This window comes from Mytilus trossulus, chromosome 14 (assembly GCF_036588685.1).
Source record: "Mytilus trossulus isolate FHL-02 chromosome 14, PNRI_Mtr1.1.1.hap1, whole genome shotgun sequence".
Classification (NCBI taxonomy): domain Eukaryota; kingdom Metazoa; phylum Mollusca; class Bivalvia; order Mytilida; family Mytilidae; genus Mytilus; species Mytilus trossulus.
In genome coordinates, this window is record NC_086386.1 from 35,339,737 (window position 1) to 35,356,445 (window position 16,709).

Here is a 16,709-nt window from a genome sequence, read left to right on the forward strand (position 1 = left end):
CTTCCACTAGTGCTGTCTACTTACTTCTCGGTCAAATTCCAGTTGAGGCTGAATTGCATAAGCGTATGCTGAATTTTTTCGGTAATATCATCAGAAACCATGGTTCTGTCGAGCGTGATGTTGCTATAAGACAATTGGCTGTAATGCCAAGGGATTCAAATAGTTGGTTTGTCAAAATTATTGACTTGACAGAACAGTATGGCTTACCATCACCACATGATCTTATTAATGTGCCTCCGGGGAAAATCGAGTGGAAAAATATTGTAAGAAAATCTATCTCTTCGTATTGGATTGATCTTCTAAAATCTGATGTAAAATCAAAGTCATCTCTAAAGTTTTTAAATGTCAATAATATCACTCAAGGAAAAACCCACAATGTCTGGGATAGCTGTGGAACAGAGCCGTTTACTTCAACTATGGCCAGCATAAAAGCAAAAATCATGTGTGGAACTTATACCTTACAGCATGACAGAGCTAAGTTCGACAGATCTGGTGGAACTAATTCAGCATGTAAATTATGTGGCAAAGGAAGTGAAGACATTAAACATTTCCTTCTATATTGTGAAAAATTGAGAGACATACAGGAACATTTCTTAAATATTATACTAGTAAAGCTATATGACTGTGTTAATATGGAAGTGTATAATGAAATATTATCATCAGAAGACTTACAACTCAAAGTTATTATTGACTGTTCATCCTTTGAATTCCTAGACGAATCCAACATCTCTAAAATTGAATGTGTATCTAGAGGTTATTGTTATAGACTACATCAAAGAAGAGCTTCGCTACTTCAAATTACCTAGTTATCATCATTATTCAATTGACAATAATCTTGAAACTGTGATTAATTCCATGTGATGAACTGTTTTGAACTGTGCAAGTAGAACTATGAATAAGCCAAGAGTGGAGTCATGTACATATTTACCGTAAAGTTTATATATTAAATTTCCCGTGATTTAAGAAAATTTAAATTCCCATTAAAATATATATTAACTTCCCATTAAAGTATATATTAACTTCCCATTTATGGTTACTATTTGTTTATACATGGTTAACATAAAATTCTTGATGAAACCATAATAAATCATGTAGTTAAGGTGTGATTGAGCCCCTGTATATAGCAACTCCCAAGTTACACCGTATGGTGGTGCGCCTGACAGAGGCGGAACTTACAGATTAGGTAACAGGTACCTATAACCTAATATCATGATTTCAATCCGACCCCACTTACGGACGCGTGGAACATATAATGCATGCCACTCATTAATAGCCAATCAGACGTTAAAATGACCTTCATTTCCCCCAGAATCATTCCGGAAGCAGCCACGAAGCAGCCATTAGATAGTATTTATAACCAATGAAATAACAGAAATACCGTAAACAGATTTACCCGAACCTGACGTTTAGCCTCTGACTAATCAGACCGTATCACCATGGTGATACGGTAATACGGTAATAAATATATTTATGTGCTCTACGCGTAGTTATTTTTAGACTCGTAGTACCTATTGTAAGAACCGGTTTAGATTTGGCGGGTAGTATACAAGTAAAGGAGCACGTTTTTCAGTTATCGAGGTTAGGCGGTGACCACTACGTTGATTACTACAACAGTGTAGACATATTTACAGTAGTGTAGAATTGTTATGTAGTTCAGAGATCAATTGGATGGTTGTGTATTAATTATGATATTTGTTTATTTTTAGATATTCTGTAAGGCCAGGGTACCATGAATATTTTTTATTTAGTGGACGTTACGCATTTGCATTCAGTGAATCCAATGTTTTGGTGGAGAATGAAAATTAATGATGATTTAGTTTGTATAAATAAATGTTTAATAAAATGGACATGGTCACCGTGCTGGACAAAATCAGAAATGTGTTTCTTTATTTTATTACAAAATATATAGTATACAGTTTGGGTTTGAAGAAGGTTTTAGAAAATAAGTAGCGATGTGCACATAAATACTTTATGTTCGTTTGAACAAGTGAATTAGAACATAAACTGATAAACATGTAGACAGACTGATAAAGTGTAGACAGACTTGTGTTAATGAAAACTAACAACAAATCATAATTTGTATATGAATAAATCTAATTTTAACACAGTTTGATTTACTTTCCAGCGTATTGTAATCACCGGATTTTTACGAGATGGGTCACACTGAGGTCACTTTGCATACGGAAAATATGTGTGGGGGGGGGGGGGGGGGAATTGGTTCCTGAAAGGAACCAATTAAAATAAAGTAAACTTCTTCTAAATATGAATAAATTAAAGAATTTTCTTCAGAAAAAAGTATATGTACAGATTAAGTTTTATAATGAAAACTATCCATTGAGTTATGAAAAAACATATGCATTATTTTTTTGAATTGAGGTTTCTTATGACTTCAACATATTAACGGAATTTTTTGCGTTGCTTTTAAATCATTGAGGCCATCTATTTTCATTATTTTATTATGGGGTTTCACATATTTAAATCGGAATTATAGAAGACTAGAGGCTCCAAAGAGCCTGTGTTGCTCACCTTGGTCTATGTGAATATTAAACAAAGGACACAGATGGATTTATGACAAAATTGTGTTTTGGTGATGGGGATGTGTTTGTAGATCTATCTTACTTTTATAAACATTCTTGCTGCTTACAATTATCTCTATCTATAAAGAACTTGGCCCAATAGCTTCAGTGGAAAATGTAATTGAAAATTTATGAATTTTATGAAAATTGTTAAAATTTGATTATAAAGGGCAATAACTCCTTAGGGGATCAATTGACCAGTTTGGTCATATTGACTTATTTTAAGGTCTTACTTTGCTGTACATTATTGCTGTCTGCAGTTTATCTCTATCTATAATAATATTCAAGATAATAACAAAAAACGCCAAAATTTCCTTAAAATTACCAATTCAGGGTCAGCAACCTAACAACCGGTAATTCGATTCATCTTAAAACTTCAGAGCTAATAGATGTAGACCTGATAAACAAATTCACTTCCTGTCAGATTTTCCCTTAATGCTTTGGTTTTCGAGTTATAAGCCAAAAACTGCATTTTACCCCTATGTTCTATTTTTAGCTGTGGCGGCCATCTTGGTTGGTATGCCGGGTCAACATACACAATTTAAAAACTAGATACCCATATGATGATTGTGGTCAAGTTTGCTTTAATTTGGCCCAGTAGTTTCAGGGGAGAAGATTTTTCTAAAAGATAACTAAGATTTACGAAAACTGGTTAAAAATTGACTATAAAGGGCAATAACTTCTAAAGGGGTCAATTGACCATTTTGGTCATGTTGATTTATTTGTAGATCTTACTTTGTCGAACTTTATCGCTGTTTACAGTTTATCTCTATCTATAATAATATTCAAGATAATAACCAAAAACAGCAAAATTTCCTTAAAATTACCAATTCAGGGGCAGTAACCTAACAATGGGTTGTCTCTGATTCATCTGAAAATTTCAGGGCAGATAGATCTTGACTTAATAAACAATTTAACCCCATGTCAGATTTGCTCTAAATGCTTTGGTTTTTGAGTTATGAGCCAAAAACGATATTTTCCCCTATGTTCTATTTTTAGCTGTGGCGGCCATCTTGGTTGGTATGCCGGGTCATCGGACACAATTTTTAAACTAGATACCCCAATGATGATTGTGGCCAAGTTTGGTTAAATTTAGCCCCGTAGTTTCAGAGGAGAAGATTTTTGTAAAAGTTTACAGATGACAGACGCAGGACGCCGGACGACGGACGCCAAGTGATGAGAAAAGCTCACTTGGCCTTTTAGGCCAGGTGAGCTAAAAAGGGATGTTAATAGCAAAATTAAAACAAAAAATTATGAACACTTGATTATTTTCAGCAATACATAAAATTGGATTGAGGGTCTGTGTACTCCCATTATTTGAAAAACTCTCCTTATTCACGTGAAGCGTGTGCTTCACATCAAGGCTTTTATGCTTTACATCGACGCCACAGTACTTCAACTAATCAGGGAATGTTCATTAAGGGCATTCGACCTATTTTAACTCAGATTTTGTCACATTTTAATTGGAATTTTAGAAAAATGGAATATTGTTAGTTCATATAAAATAGAAAATGATGAATACTTTAAGCTAAAGATAAGTTGGATTGGGGTTCTGTGTATTCACATTTTTTTACAACTCTCCTTACTGATGCCATATTTTGGAATTTCCGTGACCTAAATGCTTCGCAAAAATTAATATTTTTATATATAGTATAGTCATGAAGACTGATTATTGCCCTATATGTCGTTTTGTTTTCTGAGCCATTGGGTCCTCATTGACGTTTACTCTTAATTTATCGATGTGAATATGAATGAAATTCGTTAACATAGAACGACCTTATAAACACCCCGCCCCAGTGCTTTTCTAGATAAAAATAAGGATGGGGTGGGGTGTACCTTTGCCTGGGTGTACCTCCCTATTGCTTGATTCTACTGTGATAGTCGAGGATGTCATATCTTAGTGCGAGATTACTCTGACGTCCAAAGGCTGTTTTGCCGGACAAAATGAAGCTGTGGGACGTCAGAGCTCGTCCCATATCAAAAAGTGGATATTTGCCCACCCAAAATAGATGCACTGCTTCGTCGCTTCTGGTGCCGACTGACGGCCTTCGAATTATATATATTGGGCATCAATCTGTTCATTTTTCTGTTCATTTATGTAAGTTTCAACTTCTTGCCAACCTTTATTTTCTCATTATTGGACAGTTTTCACAGTGACTAATCGATTTCTGCATTTTGCCTTTCATTTTCAAAGATTATCATGTGACCACGAGAAAACAGTGATGATTTATGCAAATGACAATAATGTAACACCTCGTTCATTTACCATACATGTAGGTTATACCCCTCCGGCTCCCAGTCCTTTTCTAGATAAAAATAAGGATGGGGGTGGGGTGTACCTTTGAGTGTACCTCCCTATTGCTTGATTCTACTTTGATAGTCGAGTTTTTCACATCTTAGTCCGAGATTACTCTGACGTCCAAAGGCTGTTTCGCAAGACAAGCTGCTGTGGGACGTCAGAGCTCGTCCCATATCAAAAAGTGGATATTTGCCCACCTAAAATAAATGTTATCAGTTGGTACGAATGACATTAGATCCAAAAAAAAATATTTTAGGTGATAAAATATTAAAAAAAAATTTGTTGGTTGAAAATTATGTCCCTGAACTGTGATGGGATTATGCAGCACATGTATCCCTGCACCAGTTCACTGCACAGGCACTTGTCTCAGAAAAAAAAATTCCTATATACCTTATTATAACACGTTATAATAAGGTATATAGGGAAAAAAAATTCTGAGACAAGTGCCTGTGGTTCACTGGCTTCAGTTTTGAATATAGACTAGTGTAGAGACTATAAATGTGTACAAACCTGACATCTAACTATGTTGTAGAAAACGTGACCATCAATTCATCAAAAATATACACACAGAGAACAATATATTTCACAATACACATCCCAGTGGCGGATGCAGGTATTTTCGAAAGGGGGGGTGCTAGCCCAGGGCAAAGGGGGGGTGCAGGGGGGTGCAAACATATGTCCCGATTCAAATGCATTGATCGGCCAAAATAAAGGGGGGGGTGCGGACCCCCGGAACCCCCCCTCTGGATCCGCCACTGCATCCATTGGTACGGTCTCAATAGAAGAAATTCCCGCGGAAATGTCATGTGATATAAACATGGAATTGTCCACACCGATACAGGTGAAATACGTAGAGTATCAATTGTGAACACAGCAATAAGATCAGATATATATAAAAGACCCGCATGAGCTAGGTGTAAAGTAAAAAAAAAGTAAAAATCAATTATTAAATAAATTTGCTCGCTTAACCTTGAAGTTAAGACATGTAAGACTAATAAAAAATTGCGTCTATAAAGTGAAACCCCTAGATAAAATAATACTGTGTTCTTGACAACTTCCCACCGGGATGATCGATGCAAATGATTTATTGTTAATAAGTTAAAAGTGTTAATATCCCGATTGTCTGATTTTAATTTTTTTAAAAGATAAAATATACGAAAGAGATCATTCAAAATCAACGGAAAACGGCGTAATAGAGACAAGTAACAGTCTACCAAACAATTGCATAGAATACTAAAGACTGAACTTTGTAACTGCAAGTGTTCCTGAATGGTAGCAAATCCTGGTCCACCGAAAACACCTGTTTAAGGTTTTTAAAGATGTTAAATAAATAAATAATATGATCAAATCTAAGCAAAATTCAATGTACTTTTTAAACATTATTAAATTTTTGTTTGAGGAAATCAAAACAAAATACATACATTCTTGGAATAACCGTACTATTGACTAACTGCTTTAACCTCCAAGCGACATAAACATATTCAACATGACCCCTATCTCTAGGATGGTCATAGAACAAAGGGTACAAGGTACGACATTTAGATTGTAAATGAGCCAATAACATATGTACAAATCTTTTGTAAAATATAGAACGTCTACACAAGCAAAAACATGGGACAACCCACGAACTATGAGGTTAAGAAGAATGACAAAAAAAACAAGTTTAATTTGCTCAGCCAAAACAAATATAAAAGAGGGACGAATGATACCAAAGGGATAGTCAAACTCATAAATCTAATACAAACTGACAACGCCATGGCTAAAAATGAAAAAAAGACAAACAGAAAAACAACAGTACACATGACACAACATAGAAAACTAAAGAATAAACAACACGAACCCCACCAAAAACTGGGGGTGATCTCAGGTGTACCGGAAAGATAAGCAGATCCTGCTCCACATGTGGCACCCATCGTGTTGCTTATGTGATATCAAATCCGGTAAAAAGGCTAATTCGGTAGGTCATATTCATGAAAGGGAAGGGGATTGTAGTTACGACGTAAGGAACAAATCCGATATCATTTGTGAAACGGTTATTCCATAACGGTCAACCAACTCGTGATGGCGTCCGTAAATAATTTTAGGAAGGGATAATTTCAACTTCACATTTGGAACTCTTGGTTTAATAGCTTCCTTGTGAGCAGTGATCACCTATTCCTGTTTCATAATTTAGTTTAAGTGGAAGAATTCCTGTCAATAGACGTGAAGACAATCATCCAGTACAGTAAAGCATATCTTGATAAGTATGTAATTTTTTTTGTGACTCAAAAGGCGAAACCACTGAAACAATGATGAACAGAATAGTTTAAAGTGAAGTAATAGTTTATAATATTTGCTTCACCTAAAAACCAAGGAAATAAAGAAATGCTTCGGGTAAAAAGTAATGAAAAGTATTGACATTTGCTTTAAGTAGTGTTATATTGTGAGTCTCCTTTTTTTTTGGGGGGGGGGGGGTTGAGTATTTCATTGATCTCTTTTAGCAGGTCAGATCCAGATCTTTCGACTAAATAGCTAAATGCATTCTTATTTATCACCTAATTGTTTCCTTTCTTTGGACAGTGATATTCTTGAATGTCTTAAGGTGTTTATATATCCTAATATGTGGAATTGAAATATGAAAATATACACTTCATAGTTGTATTGAATATCTTGTTAATAGTGACCAAAATTGTTAAAACAAGCTACCCAGAGGGATAAGTGATTAGTATGCTGGAGTTTCTTATGACAATATTTTTTTTAATGTTGAGGTAGACGTTTTCAACAAATTGTCGGCATTATAATGGAACCAACTGTACACTTTTCCTTGGCGACCCCTTCTTATTTTCCTATGAAACGGAGTTTCTTCAAACACTTGTCAAAAATAAAAGATTATAGAAGCCAGATTATTTAATTTCCGCGGGTATGTTAAGGCATTTTTTTCAGGGGCAAATAACTCTTGTGATGCTCATGAATATTAATGAGTAACGTTGCGTCTCCATAGTGACGACGCTGTCCGCTTCAGTTCTCTGGTCGTCAATCGCTCTTGTATTTTGATCTTTTTATTGATAAACTATGTAGAATTAGATAAATAATGATAATTTGTTGAAAATAAAAATTATATGTCACATTATTTTTCAAGCCATAACTTGTATTGTATGAAAATCCTACTTGTCGATCTCGCAACGGAGGCGTGGCTTGTTTTCCTTATTTGGAAAACCGATTCAACAGGAAGCTTGAAATCCACATGTTTTGAACGGACGGATTTTTTTTGTTGCAAGAGGCGAATAATGGCCCATATACCCAAGGATTTCAGCTTACAAGCCGAATTGTACGCCATAACTTGACTATGAGTAAGTATTCTGTCGTCTTTTTGCTGTTTTCTGTAGCCGACTATCTTCATTTTGACAAAAATCTACCCTTGAAGTTGAAATTCTCCCCCTTTTTTCCATCTGTTTTAGAAATTATCCCTGAACCAAGGAATTGCATAGTAAACCATGTATGTAGATATAGGAAGATGTGGTGTGAGTGCCAATGAGACAACTCTCCATCCAAACATGAACTGTCTTAATTGCAAGTCATTTTATGGTCCACAGTGTTTATGTGCAATTTAGGTGAAGTTTAAAATACCAGGTGTTTTGACATTCCTACTAGTAAAACACCGCAACATTCAAATTCATTCTTTGTGTCCACAATAGTAAATTGGAACCATCTAGAAGACACTATTGTACGCGCAACTAGTGTAGAGAGCTTTAAATCTGCTCTCGCGAAACGTCAATAAATCGACGGCGCCTTCACTCCCGTTGTATAAAAGCCAGAATTGGTAGCTACGACGTACCCATACAGATACAGATACCCATGAGCTGTCCAGGAAATTTGTTATGCTATAGTTTCACTTGTTGGTGTAAAAAAAACATAAGCCCCCCCCTTAAATCCGCCTCTGTTTGTCCTGTACCCAAGTGTAAATCTTATATATACAATATATACCCTTATTTTATTCTGTATGCTTCTTTGTACATATATACATGTTTTAGTTCTTTTAAAATATGTATATGAATAAAAGGAGATGTAGGGTGTACATTCATTTGACTTTGTACATTTTTTGTGTACATAATCATATATTAAGAGACAGCTACAGAAGTTCTTTATGTTCAACATTTTGTACTACCAGAATAAGGTTTATTGTGTTGCTATACTTGTCAGTCTTTATGGATAAGTAACATGTGTATAGGCCACACCAATTTTATTCCTTGTTTGACCAACCAACCCGCCCCCAACTATTTGTTTCATAACAGGAAATTTGTTATTTATTTTTTTATCACCCTTACTGCATTTGTACTGCATTTGGAAATGCAATCATGTCCATTTCCCACATCATTTTATGTAAATATTATAAAAAGATATTAACACTTGTTTTCAAATCACTGTCTTACCTGTATTTATTGTTTAAAAACTATAAGCACCCGACCACACTGTATAAATATATTGTGCAATTTTTTTATTAATAATTAAACCTATACATGCTATATATCCCAAGTGAGAGTACTACGATATAAATATATAACAGAAAAAAATGCCTGAACATTTGTTTCCTTCCCCTTACTTACAAAATATGTTCGTTGTCAGAATTGCAAATATATTGTATGCCAGCAGAACAAAACAACCCATACTGATTACTCGCTGCATGTGTATGTACCTGTGAGGATTGATTTGGGGGCTTGTCGTTCAGTAGTTTGTTGATTTGGTTCATAGCCTGTAATTTCTCAGTTTGTATATATATATATTTAATTAGATTGTTTGTTTTCTTGTTTGAATTGTGTACACTAGTTATGTTGGGGTCCCTTATGCCCTTATAGCATGCTTTTAAGTCTGGGTAAATTAATAGCCCTAGCCTGTGTAAAAGGCCAATAAATGAATTTGTAATTATCAGGTTGGGAAGAACCCTTCCTCAAGTAAGAGGTTATTTTACTGTTATAGAAAAGAAAAATAGAATAAAGCAAGGGTTTGTATGGTGCTACTATAAAAATCCTTGGAAAAGCTTAGAATGTTTTACTTAAAACAAGGAAAACTACATCATATTTGAAACAACTTTTCTAAAAGAGGCGTCCACACTTTCTGAATAATATAAAAGTAAATGATATTTTTTAGTTAATTAAACATGTTAAGTCCAGAAGTAAAACAAAACATATGGACAAGTTTTGACCATTTAATACCAGATAGCTGTATAGAGGGAGGGTAGGAGGGGTCCTGATCCCGAAATCCCGGGCTTAAACAAACTCGCAATCCCGAGGTCCTGAATTTAAAATAAATGAAATCCCCAAATTCATAAAAAAGAATTCCCGGATCCTGAAAGGGTCAATCCCAAAATCCCGAGCTTAAAAACACCGATCCCGGAGTCCTGATAAAAGACCTGTCCCCCTCTATATAGTTCTTTCAGAAAATATAAGGCGTTTTGTACTAAAAAGTGGGGTTTTTTTTACAAAAAAATATATAATAACTATATATAATATTCTATAACATTGTGGGGTGGTTCCCAACTGGATTATGACTTTGATGGTGATTTGTCTCTTTGGCGCACATATACAACATCTATTATTCAATTATTTTTTGGTGTACAGGGAAAAACACGTCATAAATTAAAAAAATGTCAGGGTACAAACTTGTGGTAAATCAAGCTTTAATATCATGAATATTGTCAAAATCTAATATTTTATGCTTCGCCTAAAACAATTGCAACACTGGGTTGCTACATGTGTATATATGTTGTTTAATGCTTATTTGGTATAGGCTTGGAAATTAGAACATTCACTGTTCTGAAATGTAATTGTATAATAATTTTAAAAAATAAGACGTAAAATAGATTTGTTGTTTCGAACTCTTATATGCATTCTGGCTAATATTTTCAAAAGTGTTCACCAAAAAGTTGTGATTGGCTTCACACGTACGAAATATTTGAATTCCATCCAATGATGTGGCATTATTTTCAGTTTGGTGTACGAACAATGAGCTTACCATTTACCCATATAGTCCTATATATAGATTCGGGAAAAGGCGAATTACCTACCTGAACCTTTATGTTTCAAATCGGAGACTGGAAACATGCATACATAAATTTAAATTCATTTTGCTTTGACTTAAATTAAATTATCTAATATGAAAAAGAAGATGTGGTATGAATGCAAAAATGACAACTCTCCAGAAGAGAACAAAATGACACACAAATTAACAACTTTAAGTCACGGTAGGGGCCTTGAACAATTAGCAAAGACCATACCGCATAGTCAGCTATAAAAGACACCGAAACTACAATGTGAAACAATTCAACATGTTCAAATGAGACAGGCACATATATTTACATACACACATAATGTAGCGGAGTTATTTTTATTTTGCAAAAACTTGTTATTTTGATAGTTGGTGAGTATTTTACAAAATGTTAGGTGGATATTGTTAAGTTTTTAACACATCTCTTTTCACAGAAGTTTTGCATGTAAGTTTGGATTACAATATAATCATTGATAATTAGTCCTTCATATTTATATATGAAAAATATTTTTATCAGTAATACTGTTATACATGTACTGCATGCTTACTGGATTTTTTTTGGTGTACACAATTGTCAATTGTAACTTTTTGTATTACAGGTTCAAGATGACAATGATGAGAACAAAAATGAAAGGATACTTGCCTTACATTTACATTGCAATACATGACTGCAGGATATATGAACAGAAAACATGGACAACAATGTGTAATTCACAGCAACATAACTTTTTGAAATTGAGTAAAGATAACTTTCCAACCAGAAGTTCCACAGTGTGATCATGGTGATGTCAAACAGCATGTTAAAAATGATTAAAAACAATATAGTAAGACTCAGCTTGAAGGTGAAAGGAGGACCCAGTTTTTGACACCCACTTTTTCTTGCCTGTTTTTTTCTGGACAGAAAGAAAACCCTCCATTTAAATAGAATGCAGAAAGTGACTGTTAAATTGTAAAATTAACGGAACCTACAGAATGACAGATGGAAACATGTGTAGAGAAAAAACCTCATGTAATCTATAAAGTAATTCAACATCTTGTAGCAGCCTCGTAGAGATCGTTCCACAGCAGTAAAGGATGGTCAAAGGTGACCAGTTCTAATTTCAACATGAACACAGACATGTCAGACAGAGATTAATCTCAACAATTACAATTTGATTAAAAAGAATGTGTGCACATACATTTTATACATGTACTTTGTACAGTGTTGTACCTGTATAGTGGAAAAATTACATGTGCAATTTATTACGGACAGAAGACCAACAAAACAGGGCTAAATGTTATAGATAACTGTAAATTTACATTATGTTCATAAGAACAGCAGTATCAACATTTGAACAGTAACATCATCCATAAATTTTTGTCAAGCATGTATATCAAAACATTAATTTGATTAAATATTTCTATTCATGCAATGTTCTTACATGACAATTTCATGAGCAATTAGGCCAGTTTGATTTCAGATTTTTATGAAAGTTCTTGGATGTTTCATCATGTTCATCACAACTATTTATAGGTTACTGTACAGCTTTCAACAATGAGTAAAACCCTTTATCATTTGCATTTATACATACAATTACATTTGTACATGAGTTATGCTACCGTGAATACTCAAATTAACAAATAATGACAGACAGCAACTTAAAAAGGACAACATAAGCTTTAGCTCAAGCATGTTGAGAGACTGGCACATAAAATGTGACATAGTAAATATAAAAAGAAGATGTGGTATGATTGCCAATGTGACAATAGTCATGTGATAGTAAACCTGTTTTTGAGAGTTTTTCTGTGAAATTAACATATATCATGTATATCAGATGAAGAAAGGGCATATGATCTACATGTATGGGTACATACAAAATTAACATGGTTTCATTGCTAATGAGACAACTCTCCCTAACACGGGCAAGCAACTAAATGATGTAAAAATAAAAAAAATAAAGGTCAGTGTTAGGCCTACAACTACGAGCAAATTTTATACAACATAGTCAGTTAGCTGAAATGCTCGGCCTTGAAAATTGTACTGCCTTTAACAATTGAGGGTGTTGCAGTACAACATTCAATAAAAAGAAACCAGAAAAAAAATCAACCTTGAGAAATCCTTAGAAAATTATGTAAATAATGACAAATATAACATGCAATGGTGAATACAGGTTCAAAGTTTGAGATGCAGGTTGTTCAATAGAAGGTGGTACCATGTACTTTTAAGTCTAATGTTACGGTAAGTTTCATGTACATTCACCAGCTTAATTTAGGATTTTTATATTCTTGTAATATACATTGTATTTAAAAGAATCTACTATATGGTAAAGGGTGTCTGTCAACATGAATGACATGTAGATATCAATGAATACCAGCAATTGACAAAGTTCAAACTCAGTCATGTATGTAGACAATGCAGAAAAAAGAAAAAAAATATATATATTAATAGCTCAATCAAACTTGATTGGTGTAAAACACACAAAACATGCACAAGGACTCATAAAGAAATATTTAAAGAAGTTAAACATATATAAAGCAACAATCTGGTACATGTACTAAACATGAATCCCAGTAAAAGTTGAACTTGAAGTATGTTCCATTAGACTGTATTTGGGCAGAAAACATACTTTCAGTCGTGGTAAATATACAGATACATTGTACATGTAATCATAAAATATTGCCATTTCCATTATCACAATAAGACACAGATGAGACTTCTATCATTGTCTTTGCTTATTTATTTTTCTTCCGTAAAGTTCCATACCACATATTGCCTATTGTAAACCACTCAAACACTACATGTACAGTACTGAAAATTCAGAAATAATTGAATGTGAATAATGTGGCTAGGTAAATATTGCAATAATAAGAACTTGCATTCTTAAACATTTGTAACTGAAACATGCACATTTATGAGGAATTATTAGAAATCTCAATAAATAAATATTTTTTAGTGAAATTGAGAATGGAATTAGGGGAATATGCATGTCAATACGACAACCCAACCAAAGAGCAAATAACAGCTAAGACATCCATTCTTGAATAATTGCAATAATAAATGATCATATACTGGAAATAGTGTATTAGATGAATGCAAAACTTTCAGTACTAGTATTTACAGTTTTAAAAAAAATTGCTGGGTATCCTGATTTTACATGTTTTATAAACATGATAAACTGATTTTATTTTAAGTTTATCCACATTTTTTTAAAGAGGGGCCGAGTCAACAAGAAACATGTTACAGTGGTGGATCCAGAAATTTTCATAAGTAGGGGCCCACTGACTGACCTAAGAGGGGGCCAGTACCAGTCACGCTTCAGTGATTCCATATATAAGCAACCAAATTTCCCCCCTAGATCCGCCTATGTGTAAGCAATACATGGTCACACAAAAGACTTTAATGCAATTTGTCTTGTATATCAAATAAGGAGATGTAGTATAATTGCAATTGAGACAACTATCCACCAATCGCATGTTCTAATGAAATAGCTATATAATTAAGTAATTACACTATAGGAAAATACCTCCTTTGACAATGAAAAAATTCATACTGAATAGTGTCAATAGTGGACTAAATATGGATTGGACAAAAAAAAATCAATTGAGAAACTTGACAGTCTAATGTATAAAAAACAGATACATGTATGTCAACAGACATGAACCAAATTAAAGCAAGCCACTGTACCTTTAAAACTGTAAAACACCAACACAAAATATTTGTTTTGGTCACAAAATGAAATGTGATGTTTGATATATGTACACAAAATACATGATGGATGAAATGTAATTGCATGCCAGTACTGACTGGGACATCAATTTTGGAAATGAATATCCTTGTCTAGTAAGTTGGAACCCAGTCCCCTTTACTCTGGGTTGGGACCCCCCTTTCTTTTTTAAATGGCTGGATCCGCCCCTGACATATATATATATAGAACTCAGACAACCAACATATACACCATAAGACTACTTTTTTAAGTTTAAGCGATTAAATTTGCTTAGAGATTGGTAATACAAATTATTTATGAAGGTGGAACTGCACTTTTGTCAGTCTCTTTTTCCAGGAAAATTCGACATTCTACATACAGTTGAAACCTGAAGAAGTGCGTCAAACACGCACAACTTGTTTTACTATCGTCGGTTACTAAAAAGGTCAAATGATTTCAACGGATATTGTCAATAAGATCAATTTATGTTGACAGGTTTAATAATGTAAATACTCCAGCATCGTCAACTGTAACAACAGAGTTGCGGTTCTTTGATGATTTTGTTCGAGTCGTCAGTGCGCTTGAATGACATAGACAATTTATCGAAACCATAGAAACGAAATCTAAATTCACAAAAAGCGGGTTGCCAGAGACGATATTTCTCAAAAAAGTCAACTGAAATAGAAAGCTATAGTTATAACCTAATAGAAAAGTGCTGCGCGCTTAATGAATATGAAACTGTAATCAAATTAAGAACGAAACTGTGTACAAATTTAACGTTATATGCTGCCGGGCAAACTAAAAATACTATTCTAATTTAATATGTTCACTTTTGGAAAATCGCGCAGCACTTTTAAGCAACGGGAAAGCACAGGGATTCGTTTAAAAAAAAGTTTGTTGATTTTTATTCAGTGTAGTAACCCGCTTTTTGCCAATTTGATTAAGGCATTTTACCCCTGTGGAAGTCACGTGACCTAGGCGATCATGACCAAAATTTCGGTTTACTGAATCCTTACTACATGAATATATAAATTCAACAACTAAGATTTATGAATTGTTGATAAAACAATTTTATTCTTGAAATATCATATTTTGCCCCTTTTTACGTTTAAAAGTGCCTTAACCTACCTGCGTCGTATTCAGATATATTGATGATGTTTTTTTACATTATTGTCCATTTCACTTCTATATATTTGCAGAAAAAACTTCTTAAAAATTCATGGTACAAATAAACAAACATTAAAAGCACATGTATGTTGTTTTTGTTTTGTTTAGAAGGCTGTTACACTACTTATACTTACTCCATCAGGTAATCGACACTTCAATAAATAAAATTAACATAGAGACCTTATGGGAAACTTTTTTAAATATTGACCAAAAATTATGAAATTATAGTCAGAGTTCGTCTATACCATATATTAACATACATCAAGGAAAAAAATATAAATTCATAAAAATGAATTTTTAAGAAATTTTTTCTGCAAATATATAGAAGTCAAATGGACAATAACAATCCCAACATTTTTATTTAGTTTCATTAATATGTCAAAAAAAAACTTCTATTAAAGAAACAACATTCACGGCTTCCTCTGCTCATGTGTATACTTATATTTCAAATTTGGTTTGTTGTTGTAGAAATATTTGTTTTCTAAAAAGGGATTTATAATAAGCTTATAATATGTTAAATGCTGTATCTTAATTTTTGACATGTTAACTTATAATATAAAAAAAAGAATATGTGGTATGATTTCCAATGAGACAACTATCCACAAAAGACCAAAATGACACAAACATTAACAAATATAGGTCACCGTACGGCCTTCAACAATGAGCAAAGCCAATACCGCATATAAACAGCTATAAAAGGCCCCGATAAGACAATGTAAAACAATTCAAACGAGAAAACTAACGGCCTTATTTATGTAAAAAAAAAAATGAACGAAAAACAAATATGTAACACATAAACAAACGACAACCACTGAATAACAGGCTCCTGACATGGGACAGGCACATACATAAATAATGTGGCGGGGTTAAACATGTTAGCGGGATCCAAACCCTCCCCCTAACCTGGGACAGTGGTATAACAGTACAACATAAGAACGAACTATAAAAATCAGTTGAAAAGGG

The 16,709-nt window shown here is 33.7% G+C and overlaps 1 protein-coding gene and 1 long non-coding RNA gene across 2 annotated transcripts in view; one reads left to right on the forward strand and one right to left on the reverse strand.

Annotated features, from left to right (window-relative positions):
- LOC134697249 (uncharacterized) overlaps positions 1-5,473 on the reverse strand; it is a 34,210-nt gene extending 28,737 nt beyond the window's left edge. The window contains exon 1 of the mRNA XM_063559400.1: positions 5,386-5,473. The gene's annotated coding sequence lies outside the window, so the exon portion shown is untranslated. The remainder of the gene's footprint in view (positions 1-5,385) is intronic.
- Positions 5,474-7,787: 2,314 nt separating this feature from the next.
- On the forward strand, positions 7,788-12,303 carry LOC134696049 (uncharacterized). Its single transcript, XR_010102889.1, has 2 exons — positions 7,788-8,204; positions 11,496-12,303. It is a non-coding gene; the product is annotated as an uncharacterized LOC134696049 (long non-coding RNA).
- The last annotated feature ends 4,406 nt before the right edge of the window (positions 12,304-16,709 follow it).